The 21,174-nt window shown below is 42.2% G+C and overlaps 2 long non-coding RNA genes across 5 annotated transcripts in view; one reads left to right on the top strand and one right to left on the bottom strand.

Moving 5' to 3' along the window:
- LOC143300138 (uncharacterized) overlaps window positions 1-14,115 on the top strand; it is a 14,268-nt gene extending 153 nt beyond the window's left edge. Inside the window, exons 2-6 of one of the 2 annotated variants that reach the window (XR_013057619.1) lie at window positions 974-1,066; window positions 2,298-2,474; window positions 9,252-9,329; window positions 10,374-10,589; window positions 13,980-14,086. This is a non-coding gene — a long non-coding RNA (uncharacterized LOC143300138). Of the gene's footprint in view, window positions 1-973; window positions 1,067-2,297; window positions 2,475-9,251; window positions 9,330-10,373; window positions 10,590-13,979 lie in introns of both variants that reach the window. The other variant, XR_013057620.1, reaches the window with a different exon arrangement.
- On the bottom strand, window positions 10,684-19,845 carry LOC143300140 (uncharacterized). 3 transcript variants are annotated; one of them, XR_013057623.1, is made up of 5 exons: window positions 19,747-19,845; window positions 16,970-17,753; window positions 15,122-15,197; window positions 13,951-14,046; window positions 10,690-12,310 (listed from the first exon to the last, which is right to left on the bottom strand). It is a non-coding gene; the product is annotated as an uncharacterized LOC143300140 (long non-coding RNA). The 3 variants fall into 3 exon arrangements; XR_013057621.1 differs by having other exon boundaries at window positions 10,684-12,310; window positions 13,951-15,197; XR_013057622.1 differs by having other exon boundaries at window positions 10,684-12,310; window positions 13,951-15,197; window positions 16,970-17,763; window positions 19,747-19,814.
- Between the last annotated feature and the right edge of the window lie 1,329 nt (window positions 19,846-21,174).

Here is a 21,174-nt window from a genome sequence, read left to right as displayed (position 1 = left end):
CGAAATCATGCAATTGGGGTGTGCGGGTATGCATTTTTTTCTCTTAAATATGACATTTTTTTTTTTAGAATTACAGAAACATAAAAACCAACAAAGAACAGTTGTTGGTTGTAAGATGTGACTCGCTATTTATGTCTAACGTGTGCTTTATTATTATTATTTAATTTATTTATACAATCTGCAGTTTTTATAGACTTTCTCCATAACCATTTGTAATTTGTATGGACTCGGTAGTCAACTTTCATTATTATATCGTCCTAAGTGAGAAATTTCTTCATCCAACGTCAGTCGTGCTTATTTTCCCCACAAGGATTTCCTTTCTACCATATTCCATTCTTGGAAAGCTTTAGAGCTCAATATATAATTACAGTAGTTTTAAAAACTTATAGTAAAAATTAAAATGGCTTCCATGCCTCAATACTTTACGGATTTGGTGGTACACACGGACCCGGGAAGGAAATACTTACATAAAACATAGACCTGATATATTATTGAATATAAATCTGTCTCCCACTCACTTTCTCTCGCTAAATAGACAGAAAGAAAGATAGATACTGTACACGCTGAATTGCAGACCAAGAATTTGATGAAAAATATGTAAGGATTTCCATGTGTCTTGTCTTTCCTCTCCATCTCATCTATCGAGTGATCTGGATCTGGATCAATACGTCGCTTACATCCATTTGCTGGCATCGACGCCACGGTGGGGGTGCGGAAGGCGTTGGTGTTACAGGCTTCTGGTTTTGCCAGAGCTGATTTGAAGCTATCCACTGACATTTTGTGTTAGGATTGATTTCAGAAAAGTATTATTACTTTGGTGTACTTTATACTCCACAGTTTAATTACCTGAACTTTTGATTGAAGTAAGCATTTATTGAAGGGAAGGGGTGGTGGACATGAGTAGTTACATGATGGGGGATGGCCCAAGATGAACTGGCAGCAAACAGTGGACAGACCTCAGGCTTGTCGACAGTTCATTGATGGTGATACCAGTAAAGTGGCCGAGGACAGTGGACTATGTAGCGCCTTGCCTGCCTCATTCATTCAACAACGCTGGAGCATCAAAGTATGTATAATAACTGTTTTTGGATGAAGGATACGGAGACAGGATTTTTTTTTTTTCTGAGAAAAGTCCTACGTTTTTGTCATTGCGGTATTACAGTATTGCGGATGTTACCTTTGTTTCCCCCATGTGTGTTTGCAGAAGTGATTTATCACAAACTGATGGTCCAGGAAGTACTCTGAAGTGTGTCATCACTTCCTGTCTGTTGATACAACCAGGATTCGATATTATTGTTCTCTGCTTGTTGGTTCTCTACAATACATTATTCAAAAACTTGAGAAAGTCTAAACCTGGGCTGCCTGTCTTGTATTGAAACACCTTAAGTGACTATCGGTTTAGTTGAGCCTTTTCTGAAACAACTCCATTGGTTGCTGATACAGTTCACGATTGAATACAAACTACACACATTCTGATATTGCCTTCACTTTTGCTTTGGTTCTTCATCTGTCTTTCCGATCTCCTCACTGTTTACATTCCAGCAAGACAATACATTCATCATAAGAGTTGTGTTCTCCAAATTCCCTCTTTCTTTGGTCAAAGATCCTCAGCATTCACCACAGACACTCCTACACTTTGTCCATTTCCAGCTTCAAAACCAATCTAAAGACTCCTCGGTTTTAAACTGACTTTTATTATTTCCTGATACCTGTGACAGTGTGGGTATATGTTTGTTTTCTCTGTGTGTTGTGTGGATGGGAGGGAGATAGGGGAGGCTCTTGAGATTTTTGGGTGTTGTGGTTTGAGTTGTGCATCTTTTGAGCATTGTGATGTACGTCAAGCATTGACATATCCTGAGTGTGAGACATTGACAACATTAATACAACATATTTTTCGTAAGCCACCAGGTAGGCAGGCAGCCTGTCTGGCCTTCTACCCATATGTGGAGCAACTCATGTCAGTGAGTGGTGCAGGGGAATGACAGGGGTCATGGATGGCGGTATTGTATTTGCTGTTGCTGTTTCACATTATTTCATGTTATGATTTAGAGATGCTGTGAATATGTGTGTTCATGTCATTGGTGTTATGCTCATGTTATTTTATATTTTCTTTGCCTAAAGAGAGTAATGTGAATTATTATTAATATATCATACGTTATTGTCCTGGGAGAAATTAAATCAGACCAACGTTTAAATGGGTTTCTCAGTTACTGTAACAGAAGATTGGATGGACGGTATGATAGGTTTGGTGCAACTTGCATCTTTAGGAGGCAACACTGACACTTTGCCATTTTCAGGTTTTTTTTCTTATTCCTGTATTGATGGGTTCCTCTCCTCTGCTGGTTGCGGCTGTGGACTGGAGGGAGGTGTGCATGGTACAGGACTGGCACTGCTCTGCAGCGGTGGTGGCAACAGCATCAACAACAGTGATGACAACAGCGTCTGCTGAAAGGATTCAATTGCGTTGGCTATAGGTAAGTGCTGTCCCGCGACTCTCCCTAACCCCATCCTTTTCTGACTCCTGGTGCATTCCAGGACTGTGGTGGGCAGAGACTGCACAGCAGAAACAAAACTTCTTTTTGTGTGTTTGTGTGCAAGTTTGACGGACGCAATAGCCGAGTGGTTAAAGCGTTGGACTGTCAATCTGAGGGTCCCGGGTTCGAATCACGGTGACAGTGCCTGGTGTGTAGAGGGTGGAGATTTTTACGATCTCCCAGGTCAACATATGTGCAGACCTGCTAGTGCCTGAACCCCCTTCGTGTGTATATGCAAGCAGAAGATCAAATATGCACGTTAAAGATCCTGTAATCCATGTCAGCGTTCGGTGGGTTATGGAAACAAGAACATACCAAGCATGCACACCCCCGGAAGCGGAGTTTGGCTGCCTACATGGTGGGGTAAAAACGGTCATACACGTAAAAGCCCACTCGTGTGCATACGAGTGAACGCAGAAGAAGTGTGCAAGTGAGAGTGGTAGCTGTCATTGTTTCATTTGTGTTGAATTTCTTGTTTCTGAATTCCTAAATAATTTTTTTGAATAAATATTTATAATTTCATTGGGATTTTGGTTGTTCCAACTGGTGTGGAGGACTGACAGTTTCATCTTTGTTTTTTGTTGTCCTTCATTCGTCCATCTGTCATTCTGTCAGTTGTAGCATGACGATATACATGTTTGGTTTTGGTTGTTCAGATTGGGTTATGGGTGTTGTAGTCTAGTTTTGGGTGTTGGTATCAGGTGTTGTGATGTGAGATAACTGAGCATTGAGTAGTAAGCTTTGTGTCAGCAGCTGGGGAAAATGTCTTTGCTTTGCGTAGTGACTTGTATCAGTATGCACTGTGCATGCCAGGTGATTAACATAAATTTCACACAACAAAATCTAGAAAGGATCACTGCCCTGAAGATTATTACAATGCGTTTATGTTTCAATTCTGGAGGAAGTTTTTTTCTCTCCTAATTTGGGGAACTGTGTTTACTTTTTGTGATTTTTGTAGGTTGGTGTTAGGGTGATTTGGTAAGATCATGTTGTCAGAATTTATAGTTTAATCATCAGTGGACAGATGGGCACAGTTGCCAAGTGGTTAGTGTTGGACTTTCAATCTGAGGATCCTGAGTTTTTTCCTGGTATGTGCCCCTGGTGGGTAAAGGGTGGAGATTTTTCTGATCTCCTAGGTGAATATGTGCTGACCTGCTATTTTCTTAGCCCCCTGTACACTGTAGCTGTGATGTGACAGGAGATGCCATACTATAGCAGTGATGTGACAGGTGATGCCATACTATAGCAGTGATGTGACAGGTGATGGCCTGTGGCAGTGATGTGACAGGTGATGACATGTAGCAGTGATGTGACAGGTGATGATGACATGTAGCATTGATGTGACAGGTGATGATGACATGTAGCTGTGATGTGACAGGTGATGGCATGTATCAGTGATGTGACAGGTAATGATGACATGTAGCAGTGATGTGACAGGTGATGATGACATTTAGCTGCGATGTGACAGGTGATGACATGTAGCAGTGATGTGACAGGTGATATGTAGCAGTGATGTGACAGGTGATATGTAGCAGTGATGTGACAGGTGATGATGAAATGTAGCAGTGATGTGACAGGTGATGACATGCTGTAGCAGTGATGTGACAGGTGATGACATGCTGTAGCAGGGATGTGACAGGTGATGATGACATGTAGCAGTGATGTGACAGGTTATGATATGTAGCAGTGATGTGACAGGTGATGTTGACATGTAGCAATGATGTGACAGGTGATGACATGTAGCAGTGATGTGACAGATGTTGACATGTAGCAGTGATGTGACAGGTGATGACATGTAGCAGTGATGTGACAGGTGATGACATGTAGCAGTGATGTGACAGGTGGTGGTATTTAGCAGTGATGTGACAGGTGATATGTAGCAGTGATGTGACAGGTGATGATGACATGTAGCAGTGGTGTGACAAGTGGTGATATGTAGCAGTGATGTGACAGGTGATGATGACATGTAGCAGTGGTGTGACAAGTGGTGATATGTAGCAGTGATGTGACAGGTGATGACATGTAGCAGTTATGTGACAGGTGGTGATATGTAGCAGTGATGTGACAGGTGATATGTGGCAGTGATGTGACAGGTGATGATGACATGTAGCAGGGATGTGACAGGTGGTGACATGCTGTAGCAGTGATGTGACAGGTGATGACATGTAGCAGTGATGTGATAGGTGATGACATGTAGCAGTTACGTGACAGGTGATATGTAGCAGTGATAGGTGATATGTGTCCGTAATGTGACAGGTGATGACATGTAGCAGTGATGACAGGTGATGACATGTAGCTGTGATGTGATAGGTGATGCCATACTATAGCAGTGATGTGACGGGTGATAACATACTATAGCAGTGACATACTATAGCAGTGATAGGTGATAACATACTATAGCAGTGATGTGACAGGTGATGACATGTAGCAGTGATGTCACAAGTGATGATGACGTGCTGTAACAGTGATGTGACAGGTGATGACATGTAGCATTGATGTGACAGTTGATGACATGTAGCAGTGATGACATGCAGCAGTGATATGACAGGTGGTGATGACATGTAACAGTGATGTGACAGGTGATGACATGTAGCAGCAGGTGATGGCATGTAGCAGTGGTGTGACAGGTGATGACATGCTGTAGCAGTGCTGTGACAGGTGATGACATGTAGCAGTTGTGTGACAGGTGATGATGACATGTAGCAGGGATGTGACAGTTGATGACATATAGCAGTGATGTGACAGGTGATGACATGCTGTAGCAGTGATGTGACAGGTGATATGTAGCAGTGATGTGACAGGTGATAACATGTAGCAGTGATGTGATAGGTGATGACATGTAGCAATGATGTGACAGGTGATAACATGTAGCAGTGATGTGACAGGTGATGATGACATGCAACAGTGATGTGACAGGTGATGACATACTGCAGTAGTGATGTGACAGGTGATGCCATACTATAGCAGTGATGTGACAGGTGATGATAACATGTAGCAGTGATGTGACAGGTGATGATAACATGTAGCAGTGATGTGACAGGTGATGATAACATGTAGCAGTGATGTGACAGGTGATGACATGTAGCAGTGATGTGACAGGTGATATGTAGCAGTGATGTGAAAGGTGATGACATGTTACAGTGATGTGACAGGTGATGATGACATGCTGTAGCTGTGATGTGACAGGTGATGACATGTAGCAGTGATGTGACAGGTGATGATGACATGCAACAGTGATGTGACAGGTGATGACATACTGCAGTAGTGATGTGACAGGTGATGCCATACTGTAGCAGTGATGTGACAGGTGATGATAACATGTAGCAGTGATGTGACAGGTGATGATAACATATAGCAGTGATGTGACAGGTGATGATGACATGTAGCAGTGATGTGACAGGTGATGACATGCTGTAGCAGTGATGTGACAGGTGATGACATGTAGCAGTGATGTGACAGGTGATGACATGTAGCAGTGATGTGACAGGTGATGACATGTAGCAGTGATGTGACAGGTGATGACCTGTGGCAGTGATGTGACAGGTGATGACATACTATAGCAATGATGTGACAGGTGATGATGACATGTAGCAGTGATGTGACAGGTGATGACATGTAGTAGTGATGTGACAGGTGATGACATGCTGTAGTTGTGATGTAACAGGTGATGTTGACAGGTAGCACTGATGAGACAGGTGATGACATGTAGCAGTGGTGTGATAGGTAATTATGACATCTAGCAGTGATGTGACAGGTGATGACATGTGGTAGTGATGTGACAGGTGATGACATGTGGTAGTGATGTGACAGGTGATGACATGTGGCAGTGATGTGACAGGTGTTGATGAGATGTGGCAGTGATGTGACAGGTGATGACATGCTGTAGCAGTGATGTGACAGGTGATGATATGTAGTAGTGATGTGACAGGTGATGGTGACATGTAACAGTTATGTGACTGGTGATGGTGACATGTAGCAGTGATGTGACAGGTGATGATGACATGTAGCAGTGATGTGACAGGTGATAACATGTAGCAGTGATGTGATAGGTGATGACATGTAGCAGTGATGTGGCAGGTGATGACATACTATAGCAATGATGTGACAGGTGATGATGACATGTAGCAGTGATGTGACAGGTGATGACATGTAGTAGTGATGTGACAGGTGATGACATGCTGTAGTTGTGATGTAACAGGTGATGTTGACAGGTAGCAGTGGTGTGATAGGTAATTATGACATCTAGCAGTGATGTGACAGGTGATGACATGTGGTAGTGATGTGACAGGTGATGACATGTGGCAGTGATGTGACAGGTGTTGATGAGATGTGGCAGTGATGTGACAGGTGTTGATGACATGTGGCAGTGATGTGACAGGTGATGACATGTAGCAATGATGTGACAGGTGATGGTGACATGTAACAGTTATGTGACTGGTGATGGTGACATGTAGCAGTGATGTGACAGGTGATGACATGTAGCAATGATGTGACAGGTGATGATGACATGTAGCAGTGATGTGACAGGTGATGATATGTAGCAGTGATGTGACAGGTGATGTGACAGATGATGACATACTGTAGCAGTGATGTGACAGGTGATGACATGTAGCAGTGATGTGACAGGTGATGATGACATGTAGCAGTGATGTGACAGGTGATGACATGCTGTAGCAGTGATGTGACAGGTGATGACATGCTGTAGCAGTGATGTGACAGGTGATGACATGCTGTAGCAGTGATGTGACAGGTGATGATATGTAGCAGTGGTGTGACAGGTGACATGTAGCAGTGATGTGACAGGTGATGATGACATGTAGCAGTGATGTGACAGGTGATGATATGTAGCAGTGATGTGACAGGTGATGACATGTAGCAGGGATGTGACAGGTGATTATGATATGTAGCAGTGATGTGAAAGGTGATGACATGTGGCAGTTATGGGACAGGTGATGGTATGTAGCAGTGATGTGACAGGTGATGATATGTAGCAGTGATGTGACAGGTGATGTTGACATGTAGCAGTGATGTGACAGGTGATGACATGCTGTAGCAGTGATGTGACAGGTGATGACATGTAGCAGTGATGTGACATGTGATGACATGTAGCAGTGATGTGACAGGTGATGATGACATGTAGCAGGGATGTGACAGGTGATGACATGTAGCAGGGATGTGACAGGTGATGGTGACATGTAGCAGTGATGTGACAGGTGATGATGACATGTAGCAGTGATGTGACAGGTGATGACATGCTGTAGCAGTGATGTGAAAGGTGATGATGACATGTAGCAGTGATGTGACAGGTGATGATGACATGTAGCAGTGATGTGAAAGGTGATATGTAACAGTGATGTGACAGGTGATGACATGCTGTAGCAGTGATGTGACAGATGATGAAATGTGGCAGTTATGGGACAGGTGATGGTATGTAGCAGTGATGTGACAGGTGATGATGTGGGAGTGATATGACAGGTGATGATATACTATAGCAGTGAATTGACAGGTGATGATATACTATAGCAGTGATGTGACAGGTGATGATGACATGCTGTAGCTGTGATGTGACAGGTGATGACATGTAGGTGTGATGTGACAGGAGATGCCATACTATAGCAGTGATGTGACAGGTGATAACATACTATAGCAGTGATGTGACAGGTGATGACATACTGTCGCTGTGATGTGACAGGTGATGACATGAAGCTGTGATGTGACAGGTGATGCCATACTATAGCAGTGATGTGACAGGTGATGATGACATGCTGTAGCAGTGATGTGACAGGTGATGACATGCTGTAGCATTGATGTGACAGTTGATGACATGTAGCAGTGATGACATGTGGCTGTGATGTGACAGGTGATGATGACATGTAGCAGTGATGTGACAGGTGATGACATGTAGCAGTGATGTGACAGGTGATATGTAGCAGGGATGTGATAGGTGGTGACATGCTGTAGCAGTGATGTGACAGGTGATGTCATGTAGCAGTGATGTGACAGGTGATGGTGAAATGTAGCAGTGATGTGACAGGTGATGACATGTAGTACTGTGTTTGGCTTTTTTTTTTTTTTTAATTAATTTTTTAAAATGTTCATTCTCTCTGTTGCCTGGAAGCGCGATATATGCCCAAATACTCTTAGTGTATTGGATCTGTCTGCATGCATGATGTGTATAGAGAGTAGAGAGAGGAGTAAGAGATGGTGATCCTCACTTGCATGCGGCTGATGCTAGCTGGCAAAGTGTATCCAGGCATTAAATGGATGTTTCAGAAGAAGAATGGAACCTATCCTGGTTAATCATGGACTCTACCAGATTCCTCAGCATTTATTACCTTTGTTTCTGCTTTAAAAAAAAAAGAAAAAAGAGAAAGCCGTCTGCTATGAAATGGTTCATGTGTAATGCTTCTCTTTTAATATTGTTGCTATACTATTGAATGTGGTCTGTGAATTTTTAAGCTTATGTATTCTGTATGAGGTCAGTTTTCATCAACAACTGTTTTTTTTAAAATTTATTTATTTTTTAAAAATCCGGCTGTTGCCTAGGATTGGATAACTGGAGGTTCAGGGTTACTTCCCTGTCTCCTGCCTGATGTACTTGTCTTACATGCTGTGTGTGTGTGTGTGTGTGGAGGGGGGGGGGGGTGCATGTATGCTGTGCTTTTTGTGATTCCCTGTACACATCCTGGTGTCTCCCATGGGTCACTTTGTTTTCAGAACAGCAAGAAACTTTCTGTAAGGGCTTTGTGCCATTCAGGGGGTGAGCTTGATCCCTGGTGATGACCGAGTTTCAAGGTAAGACTGTGTGTGCATGTACATTATGAAAACATACACATGTTTGTGTTTTGGTCAGTGACTTTTATCAAACAGCTATTTTAGATTTAAAAAAAAATCTTTAGTTCCAGGTCGGACATTCAGCATTTTCTGGTGCATTTGAATTTTCTTTTGACGGGTTGGGGACACACATTTTTATTGACTCAGCCCTGCATCTGAGCAGGGCTCTGGCATCAAAAAGTGTTTCACCAAATGGTGTGTACATTCCAGCATGTGGATCAGCTGCAAACAAAGGGAACTAACCAACAGTATTTCCACTTGTCAGTTTTGAGGGAACCCCCCTCCCCCCCCCATCAATTTCAGTGTGTTTCTTTGTTTTTCTGTATCAATATGGCAGGGAAGCCATCAGAGGCTGTAAACTCCCTTGGGTTGAAAGGGTTAAGTCAACACGCTCACATTCCTTTCTTTGGTGACACAGTTTCATTGTGAAGCCAGCCCTGAAATGGCCTCTGTGATTTGCTGGGTTAAAAGCACCATTATTTGATCAGTGTATAGCACCAGCCACACAGTTCACATGGTGTGAGCTCAGATCACATTAACTTTTTTTGTATTTTTACATGTTCTTCTGGTGGTGTCAGTGTAGTGTTAGATAGGTTCCCTGCCCACACATCTGTGGGATGGTTATCTCTGTCCGCTATATCACCTGAGGTGGGTGTCAGCATTAACCTTTCACTGCCAGGGAAACACAACTCCTGCTGCATGGCCTTTTCCAGGAAATTCTCCATGAAAATGCAGATAAATGGACAAAAAATTCTACAAATTAAATGTTTTATCACAAGTATGCAAATTTCCTTTTTTTTCTGAAAGAAAATTGAGCTTTCTATTGAAAACATATTTGAAACTATGGGATATACAGATCATGATTTTGAGCTGGTTGAACAACAAAGTAAATTTTACCAGTGTTTGCTTAACTACATTGTGAGCATTTCAACAGAAGATAAAATAGCATGTGTTTTGCAGAAATTAAAAACAGAGAACACTGCTTGATTATATGAAAACTTTCAGGAGATGCTGGGTGCTGAGAGATGATGATTGCCTGTTGATTTTATTCTTCTTCCTGTAACGTCCAAAAGTTGTCGCCGACCTTTACGATGACTGACATTTGGGGATCGCACAGTGCTTGTTGAGTGGAGAGAAGGGACAGAGAGAGAAAGCCTAATGCTGGGGGTGTGATTGTGAGCCTCCCCAGTGCAGCCAGGGGTGCCCGGGCCCATGCTACAGGTAAAAAAAAAAAAAAAAAAATGTTCAGGGGGAAGGCACTGAAGGTGGGAGACAGGATGGTGTTGGTTGGGAGGGATTTCCATTCAGGGGAAGAAATATGACAGTGCATTACTTCCCCAAGTGTCAGAAACTTGTTGAATGACTGTTCCATTTTGGCAATGAAGTTTTTAGTCTTGTAGGATTAAGTTTAAGTCGACTGCAAAATCACGATCTTGGTGTGGATGGGTAAATAGTAATTTTTTTCTGATTCGCATGAAAATTTCTCCCTTCATTTCCAGTTGCGCCCCCATTGGTTGCACCCTTGTAGTTCATCATAAAAACTCCAAATGCTTCCAACACACATAACTTTTTCTTCAATCTTGCTTTTATTCCATCTTTGGGTTCACAATTTTGTTATAGTAACATGTCATCTCGTTAGTGATTTTATACCACATTATTACATATTCATTTTGAGATGATGTACAAAGATGGATTTTTCTTTTTGCGGTTGGATGGGTTTGTACATGAACTAAACCAAGACGTGCATAAAGCCCAGTTACATAAGATAGCACAGACACAAACATACACACACACATGCTCTTGTGCTGCATGTCTGTACATGAGAAAATGATTAGCAAGAAAAAAGAAGAAAAAAAGTTTTACTTTTTTCTTGAAGAAAAGAAAATGAACCTTGAGTAATGCTCTATTTTCTGTTCAGGTGGATATGGGGGATTAAGATCAACATGCTTCTTAGCCAATATGAGATTTTTTTGGTCTTATGTTCTTTTGTTCAGTGCATGCACATCAACAAACAACAGTGAACACAGTTTTGTGTTTTAACAAGGAGCTTTCTGGAACTTGGCAGCAAACTGGCAGTGGGCAGGTCTGTCTGACCCTCCCATCCCTTCCCCAGCTAACTGTAACAGTATTCAGTCAGGAATAATGCAGGTTTTTAATCACAAAAATCAGTCAGTTTAAAAGACCTCCTAAACTCAAAGACCAAACATTAAAGGGAACTATTACATCAGGATGAAAACATTTTTTGAGTGGCAGCTTATGCCCCTTGTCTATAGTCCTGTGGTAATCCCTGTACAGGGCAACAATCTACAACAGGGGGGTGCATTCTAGGTGACTGATGTCTGTGCACGACCTTTAAGCCCCACAGTTCAACCAGGGGAACCCAGGCCCCACATGGCATCAGTTAAAACAAAACGACCCAAAAAACCTGGCCTGTAGCTATACAGAACCTGAGGCTTGCAGCCAGGCCTCAGTCATGGTCTTGAAAGACTGAGGGGGAAATGGCTGAGATCATATGGTCTGGAATCTGGTTCCACAGGCAGACAGCTGAAGAGTGCCTGTGGGAGTCAGTGTGGAAGGGGACCTGTAGTTTCTCTGGGTGGGAAAACTAGGTGGCCTCGGACGGTTCTATTTGTTCACACCAGAGTACCTAACTGGGGTGCCACCTTAACCAAACCACCCATGATCTTGTACATCATGGTGGCCTTGGCTGCAGTGCAGTACAGTTTGAGGGGGTCGAGTTCTAGCCTGGTGACAAACTTGGTTGCACTGGTGGTGGGGCAGAAGTCATGTATAATTCACTGAGCTGATCTGCATTGTACCATCTCCAGGTCAGTTGAGATACTGTTGCAGAGGCTCCCAGACTGGCGCAGAATATTCTAGGATGGGCCTCACAACCCCCTTGTAGCATGTTGTCTGGGTGGTGTAGGGGCATCCTCTGATTCCTGTACATGAAGGCACTGGTCTTGTATGCTGTTGCTGTTGTGGCCCTGACTGAATAGTCTGCTAAATGGGATTTCAGCTGGAAAGATCTTTTCTTTATTGATTTAAATTATGGTGGAACCTTTATTTGGAAAGCTTTTTTAATTTAAAAAAAGAAAAAAAAAAGACTTTTTCCCAGGAAAGCCAAAAACAACTTAAAAAGGTGTGTCATTTCACATTAACAAAAAAAAAAAAAAACTACAAAAAACTTTTAAAAAAAACCCCCAACTTGTGAGAACCTGTTCAAACCCTGTAATAATCTCTGATCCAAGAGCGGCTGCTCCCTAAGCACCCCCCTGCCCCCACCTGACATCCTCCTTGACCCCATTTTAACCGACTCCCAACCAAACTATAGAACTTCACCTTCAACCCCTTCTCTTAAACCAGTAAACTTAACATGTCTGACACACTTAAGCCCAACCTAACCTCTCCCCACCTTCTAACTAATTCTAGGACTTCCCCTTAATGCCCCACACCCTTTCTCTTCTCTTCTACACAGACCCCTCGGATGTCCAGTGGGTGTCTGAATGACCCAACCTTTAGCTTCTGTTGTCAGAATTGTGGTATTCTTTGTCAGCATGCACCTCTTCAGTATAAGAGCCTTGTGCTTGCAATATTTTGATGATGGTAATTGGGGTGAAACGCTGTTAACGTCGTCTCTTTCGCCGTTCGTATGGAGAGAGTTAATGCCCCCCACACCCTCTCTTTTACTAGACTCTGGAAAGAGTGGCATCAGTCTGGGTGACCTCTGGCTTGGGTGCTGGCACCCAGTCTGAAGTCACTTATGGCTCATGATTTCAGTTTAACTCATACGAACGGTGAAAGAGACGACGTTAACAGCGTTTCATCCCAATTACCATCATCAAAAAATTGTATGCGGAATGCTGTATACTGAAGGGTGAATGTTGACAAAGAATACCACAGTTCTGACGATGGAAGCTAAAGGTTGGGTCATTCAGACACCCACTGGACATCCGAGGGGTCTGTGTAGAGGAGGAGAAGAGAGGACTGGCCGTACTGAGTGAGATAAAAACAGAAGAGCTGCATTGAGCTGTACTGAGTGAGTTGACACCCTTCTCCCTCACTCCGGCTTTTCCTTTATCCTCCCCCCTCCTTGTAACTTCCCAGTTTTAACTTTTTTCAGTATTCCTCATTTATATATTTTTTTTTCTCAGTTTTCCTCATTTCTTTCCCCCCACCTCACCTCTCCTTGTAACTTCCCAGTCTCTTCTCTCCCTCCTGGCACAGGGGGCTAAGGCACTGTCAGGTCTGCACTTGTGTTGACCTGGGAGAATTTTTTTTCTCCACCCTTAGCCCCGAAACAATGGGCGCTACCTGGATTTGAAACCAGGTGCACCTGGACACTCAGATTGAGAGCCCAGTGCTTTAACCATTAGGCTGTAGCACCCGTTGAGATGTTTGGTTGGAAGATATATATATAGTTAATGTAGTGCTAAAAAAAAAAAAAATTTTTCTCCCCTGCCTCTCCTCACACCCATGTGATCACTTGAATGTTGGTGAACAGTGATCACTGAGGGGGAGGAGAGGCAGGGAAAGTTATCTGGTTACTAATTATTAGTTATTTTTAGTAAATGTTACTTACGATAGTAACTATATTAAAACTGGTTTCAGGTTCTGCCGAAGCCCTTGGTCAGCAACACAGGTGCAGACCTGTTGGTGTGAGTCCACTATATGAGCTCTGCAAGAACAAGTGAAAAGACCATGAAGCAGAAGAAGAAATGACTGATGCAGAACTTTTCAGTAGTACAGCAAATAAGTTTCTCAGCGAGTAATAGTGTCATCGTTTGTTGATTGTTCAATTAATAAAGATGTGAAAAACAAATACCAAGTGATGTTTGAGCATTTCAGAAAGAGTGTGTGTGTGTGTACATCATCAGACATCTCTTCCACTGTCACCCGTTGACAACACAAAGCCCAGGAAGTGTGGCTGTGTTAGTGAGCTGTCGCATTCATCATGCTTCTAACGACATTGGCACTATGACTATACAGCAAGCTGTGTTGGCTCTTTCTGACAGTTCTACAATCACAACTGCTCAAACCAATGCATCCCTTGGCTAACCAACCATCTTTTGTCACACATTCACACCCTACACATTTCAAATCATGAAAGTGAACATTTTTATATGATACAATGAACAGCTCCCCCCCATATACTGGACACCACACTGACAATGTCTGTGTGCTTCTGTTTTAACTCCACACACCCTGCAACAGACTTCCCCACCTCCCCCTATGTAACATTTATATATCTATACAGTAAACATGTATGTGGGGTGCTGGCCTGGAGGTAACCTCTCCACCTAGGAAGTGAGAGAACCTGGGCACACTGGTTTGAATCCCACTCACCACTATTTTCTCTCTCCACTAGACCTCGAGTTGTGGTCTGGACGTCAGTCATTCAGATGAGATGATCAACCGAGGTTCTGTGAGCAGCATGCACTGGGCGCTCATAAAAGAACCCACGGCAACAAAAGGGGTTATCCCAGGCAAAATTCATGGAAAAAAACCCCCCACTTAGACTGGAAAACTAAGACACTTGTATGCAGACAAAAACACAAAGAGGGCAAAAAAAAAAAAAAAAAAGGGGTGGCACTCTCACTAGTGATGCACTTCTGGGGCAGGTAGACCATATTGCACACAGAGAAATCTATTGTGAGAAAAGATAAAAACAAAACAAATATATGTATGGATGTATGTCTGTCTGAACTTACAATGGCCAGCAGTGCACACAGCACACAGAACATGTTCCAAACCTGTTCGGGCAGTGTGGTGGAAGGACAGTGTTCTCTCCACCACTAATCATAACACACAGGCCATGTGCAGGATCAGCTGAAACACCAGTCACATACACTGCATATCCTCACACTTTTTCACCACAAGATGATAAACTTTAAAACATGAAAGTAAAAAACTAAAAAAAAAGAAGAAAGAAAATGACAACAAAAAAAGCACCACTACTGACAGCAAGTGAAAAAACAAACATACACACAAGAACAAATTATGAACTCGACAAAAAAAAAAAAAAAGGGAACACACACACACACACATTCACAGACAAAAACCGACACCACCTGAGTCACTCCACTCTTGTGACTATGGTACTATGTGTATGAATGTACTGTGTGAGAAAATATTGATTTTTTTTTTTTTTTTAAACAATTTGAATTTTCAACTTCTGTCTGTAATAATCTTAGGGTTCCCACAGATAAGACCAATCTAGATTCCATACTTTTTCAGTTGTTTGAATCAAGAAATTTTCCATAGATACCAAACACTGAGTAAAACTGAATAATTCTATTTTACTTTTTTTTGTTGTTGTTGCTATGTCACTGATTAAAGAGATCAGTGGATGAAATCTCAACACTGATACTAAATTTTCACCACAACTGGTTTTTGATTATGTCTTTTTCTTCTTTTAATGATTTAAAATGTGTGTTGGACAGTACTCGTCACGATTTATTAACTTTTTTGGGGAGACTTTTTCCAGTTCTGGAAATGGTTTTCTCCTTTTCCCCAAACCTTGCAAAACTTACAAAGTTCCATGACTCTATACTAACCCTGTACATAGCTGTATAACATGTTTGAAAATATTGATTCTAATACAAAGAAAAAAAAAATCTGATATAATTTTCCAATATTTCACACGAGATAGTATTAGTAATCTGAACTAGATTCACAGAAACATTGATGTTAACAAATGTGGAATGCTAAATACGAGTCCACCAAATACCAGTATGGATAAATTTAGTAATACAATTAACTGGTTTACACAGGTAAATTTTCATACCTGACCAAACTATTTTTTTTTTGTATTGACATACACATGTAGATTTATATAATGTACTGGTTAACCCCTTGAAACTCATTGAAAGCAGAATCTACTGTACTGTGTACATGTCACCCATCACAGCAATACACAAAACACCAAGATAGAAATTTCATACACTAGTTGTTCTGAAAAATACACTGACACAAGATAAAGTTGTAGAATAAGAATGGATAACACATTCATCTGCCAATACAGTGTCTGTAAAAGTGTTGCTTTCATCCTTTCTCTCAAGTTTGACTGGAAAATGAGATGATACATTGTGGTCCAGTGTGCAGCATCTTGGTGCACTGAAAAAGAACCCATGGCAACAAAGTATTGTTTTCTGGCAAAATTGTTTGGAAAAAATCCACTGTGATAGGTGCATGCACCCAAGGCCTGACAAGCGCATTGAGTTATGTTGCTGTGAGGCCATGTGTCTGGCAGATGTGGTGTACCGTATATGGATTTGTCTGAACATAGTGATGCCTCCTTGAGAAATTGAAACCTTGCACCCTGCTGATGGAGTTGCACTCTATGGTACTATATTTGTGACAACTATTACAGAGTGACTGCTTCTTTTGATCTCAGATTAGCATACACATTAAATCATAAAAAATGCCTCCATAACATCAGTACAAATCAAAACAAAGTAATGAACATATCAGAAGTGACCTAACCAATGAAAATAACTGTCCTTGGAGTACACGGCTACAAACTCGCCCACATTTTCAGCTGCAAAGTTGTAGGCCCAACTGCTGTTGCCAAATTCAGCAGATTTAGAGCCAGGGCTTACCTCAACTTCTGATGAGGAATCTGATGATGGGGACACATCTGGTCTGGCTCCTTTCAGGGGTGGCAGCTGTGGTAAGGTTGCCAGACTCAAGATGGTCAGTAAGGGTCAAAGGAGATCCTGTAACCTTAAACAAAGAAGTGTTTTTTTATCTGCTGCATTAGTTTGTGCCACAGTCTTGAAGCCTTCTTCATGTTGACATTTGTTCCATAACAGTAGATCAGAGTCATTACATCTTGTTCTGTGATGCACAGAAGTTCAGTCAAGTATGCTTGAAGTTCAGGAGATTCTGCTTGTCTTTCTGACATCCATGCTGAAACAGATTTATTATTGTTTCAGCATGTTGACTGTAGCATGGTGGTGAAGGGAGGCATTCTTGCAATTGAACAGGGAGATTGAGGTCAGCAAAGCACTCCTCTCTGACCAGGTTGGTGATGCCGGAATACTGCTGCTTCATGAACTTCATCTTCCACGCGGTGGTATTCTCCGCCAGGCAGAAAGTCTTCAAGTTGTCTCTCCACAACAGTGACCAGACTTGCATACATCTGCTGCAGGCTTTTGATTTCTGCAGTCTTCTCCTCCACTTGGAAACGTGATGCAAAAATCTGGCCATCTGGCTCAAACCCTGCTTCTGGAAACAATGGCTCAAAGTCAAGGTTGAAAGAGGTGGATGCATCCTCACTCCATTGTTGAACCAACTGGTACATTTCACCCACATGAAGTAAACAATGTTCCAGGCAGAAGTCCAGGTAGTCGACCTGGCATCCAAGCAAGCATCAGTAAGGACCTGCAACAAACTAAAAAAAAAAAAAAAAAAAAAAAAAAAAGATAGAAAGATAGATAGATGCATAGAGAGAGAGTGACAGTACTCTAATTTACGGATGTCATACATTTGTTGCAATAACACTTGTCATTGACCCCATTCATCAGTTTCGCAATTCATTTCAGATTATCGTCTGTGATACATACTCTTCATGTATACCATTAAGATGTTTCTAGTTTCCACCAACTGCTGATATGATTTGACAAGCGCTAGTAACAGCATATACCATGTGGTTTGTTGTTGTTTTCAAAAACATCGGTTGCGATCCCGATGCTGACCATCACATGTTTTGCAGACAATATTTTGAGATACAATTTCGAATGTCAGATCAAAGAAGAGAGATGTGCTGCTCTGTGGCCACTTGTCACTGGCAACTATGTTTGGACAGCCAATGGTAATGTTTCTTACCACCTAACTTGTCTTCCTGTGTCACACAGGTCAAAGGGACCCAAGTCCAGACTCATCCAACTTGGTGGTCATGGACCTGTTTGTCAAACACACTGAGCACAGCATTCTTCTCAGTTACTGCTACTGGGACTACACAAAGTCTGTTTTGTTTTGCACACACTTTTGACATAGCTGATGACTGTGCATCCACTGGTTTTCTTGATTGAAAAGTTCACTGCCATTGCCTACCCATCAGTGTTAAATGTCACGAATGAGGTCTGTCTGTCATCAGCCCAAAAAGACAATGATTTGGGCACATGATAAATCGATGAACCAAACCCCCTGCCTCTTCTCATCCCAATCCACACCTCACCCTTCCACTCCCACTGGTACAGCCATCAAAATCACTGCTGCTCTCCCTCTGCCCCCTCCCTCTTCTTTTTGACATTGACCAATGTTTTATTTCTCTCTTTCTCTCCCTGCTAATCTTTACCCTTGAACTCTGTCTCTATATGTAGCTCCCACCCACCTTTCCCTCTAGCACTATCACTCTCACTCTCTTTGTCTTCTCATTCTAAATTATAGTTCTGTGTGTTACTCAAACGGAAGTGGACAAGCATCATCAACAAAGTACCAAGATCCATTTTGTATTTAACCATTAATGACTCAAATCACCACAAACCTGACAACCACAAGTGCCCCCCCCTCTCCTTTCCTGTGCATCCATCCATCACCTCTAGCTCTCTCTTTCTCTCCTCCTTCCTAGTATCTTTCCTTGGATCATCTCAAAATTCCATATTTCCCTGCTCTCCTCCATCCATTCCTTTTAGATTGACAGAACAGAAATGGCTAAGGAGTGGAGGCAGAGATAACAGGGTGTGGATAAAGGAATGTGGGGTGTGGGTAGGGTGGACAGGAGAGGGTGGGGTGGACAGGAGAGGATGAGGGGAAGGGTCAAAGTCCTGTTCTGTTGCAGGATCAGACACTATCAAGGAGCATTGGTGGGGAGTCTCCTTCCCATGCAAACACCATGTAGATCTAACAGTTGCTTGCACCGCTTCCCTCTCTGGAACAATATACCAGTCCTGATCTCAGTGTTTCTCACTGCACTGTCTTGTTGTGTCACCCCTCAAACTCACACATACATAAGGTAAGTACCTAAAACACACTCTCTCTCCTTGCCAAGACTGGTGATCCAGACTGCTTTTTCTGTTTTTATACTTGGTCTTCTGATATAACAAAAAAACGTTCCTGACATTTTTTTTTTTAGACAGGCCATAATTATAACAGCTCTCAGACTTTGGGTTAATAGGAAAGTGTTCTTCCTTGTGTGTGTGTGTGTGTGTGTGCGTGCGTGCGCGCACATGTGTGTGTGTGTGCGCGTGCGCGCACATGTGTGTGTGTGTGTAAACATGTGCACGTGTGTTTACCTGATACACTGACGTAACTTGTAAGTTTCTGAAAGCCACGTAAGTAGAAAACCCATCTAGGCAGGTGAATTTTGCACTGACCTGCTCGACAGTGCAAGTGGAAAAATCAAGGAATTATTGCTGAGCCCTGGCGTTCTTACCTCACTTTCTCCGATTACTGTTTTGAGACATACTCCTCACGCATGCTGCAGAAAACAGTTTGAGCCAGAAGACCGGAAGTTCAATGTCATTGGTTCTGCGAACATGTGCTCCGATTGTTGTTTTTCACATTAAAAGATTCGCGATAGATTTACCACCCCTGTTCTCTCTCTCTCTCTCTCTCTCTCTCATGAGCATGTCCTTGAAGTAGGAACTTAGGAATTCATATCTTTTATGCAACGAAAATTCGAAACAATTTCGTAGGTAGTGTAGGAACAGTAATGCCCTCTGTACTTGCTGTCAGCTGTGAAAATAACTGAAAATCTGTAGGTTTTGGAAATTCCACTGTCTTGCATGCATATCTTGTTCATGTTTTCGTTTTTCCTTGATAGGCATTCTACATTGTTCTTTTTTGTTTCTAGGGGCCGGAGGTCTATGGAATAAAAATCCGTTCTTGTCCTTGTTCTCATAAGCATGTCAACTCTGAGAGAAATTTAAGTGGCTATGTTTCACTTGGGTTATTGTGTGCATAACAGCCATGCGATAATGCACGCTCTCTCTGCTACCCCCTTTCCCTGTGCGCGTGGGAAATCCCCATTATTTCGTTTAAAAATAAAATAAAAATCCTTTTTCACGAGTGGTGGGGGTGTGTTGGGGTGTGTATCTCAAGTTGTCCTTTCAAAACACACATCTAAGGGGCCGAAAAAATACAGAAAAAGATAAATAGAGAGAGAGAGAGAGAGAGAGAGAGAGAGAGCGGAGAAGGGGGTGGGTGATGACGACATCAATGATCATGATGATGTTACCATGTTTAAAGACGCAGCCTACGTAGCTAGGCTATGATTCATTGTATGTCACACGCAGATCATTACAATGCACAAACCTCAAATTCAACATCGGAACTAAGCTACTGTAAACAAAAAAAGTTGTGGTCAATGGCAATGTATATGACTCATGCACACCCAGACTTGACAAGATATGATCAAATTTGGCTAGATTTTAAACATAAGAAAAATCACAATCAAGGGAAAAACTGAATATCATAGCATCCCTCCAATCAAAAGTATAATATGTTCGCTAAACCAGCGTGCTGATTGTGCCATCCTGAAGATCTTTCCCACAGATCCTGTTTGGAGTGATAGTCACGTCGTAATGGAACAACTTTTAAAAACCCCTTGACTGCCATAAACGTATTACGTACGTGCATAGTAACGTCACTGATGACGTCATCAGAAAAAGCTATAGCTCTGGAAGGATGAAAATTAACACAGTTCGTCTAGAGTGGTATATCCTCCAGACCATATTCTCAGTTTTAGGCTTACTGTTTTGGATAATGTTTTGTGACCTGAAACACCACTTTCTGCTGTTTCCCCCCTGGCACTGAAGGGGATTTATAGATTATAATTTTAATTAAATTAAATAAAGAAATG

Source organism: Babylonia areolata, chromosome 26, assembly GCF_041734735.1.
Source record: "Babylonia areolata isolate BAREFJ2019XMU chromosome 26, ASM4173473v1, whole genome shotgun sequence".
Classification (NCBI taxonomy): domain Eukaryota; kingdom Metazoa; phylum Mollusca; class Gastropoda; order Neogastropoda; family Buccinidae; genus Babylonia; species Babylonia areolata.
This window is presented reverse-complemented; position numbering and strand designations above follow the sequence as displayed.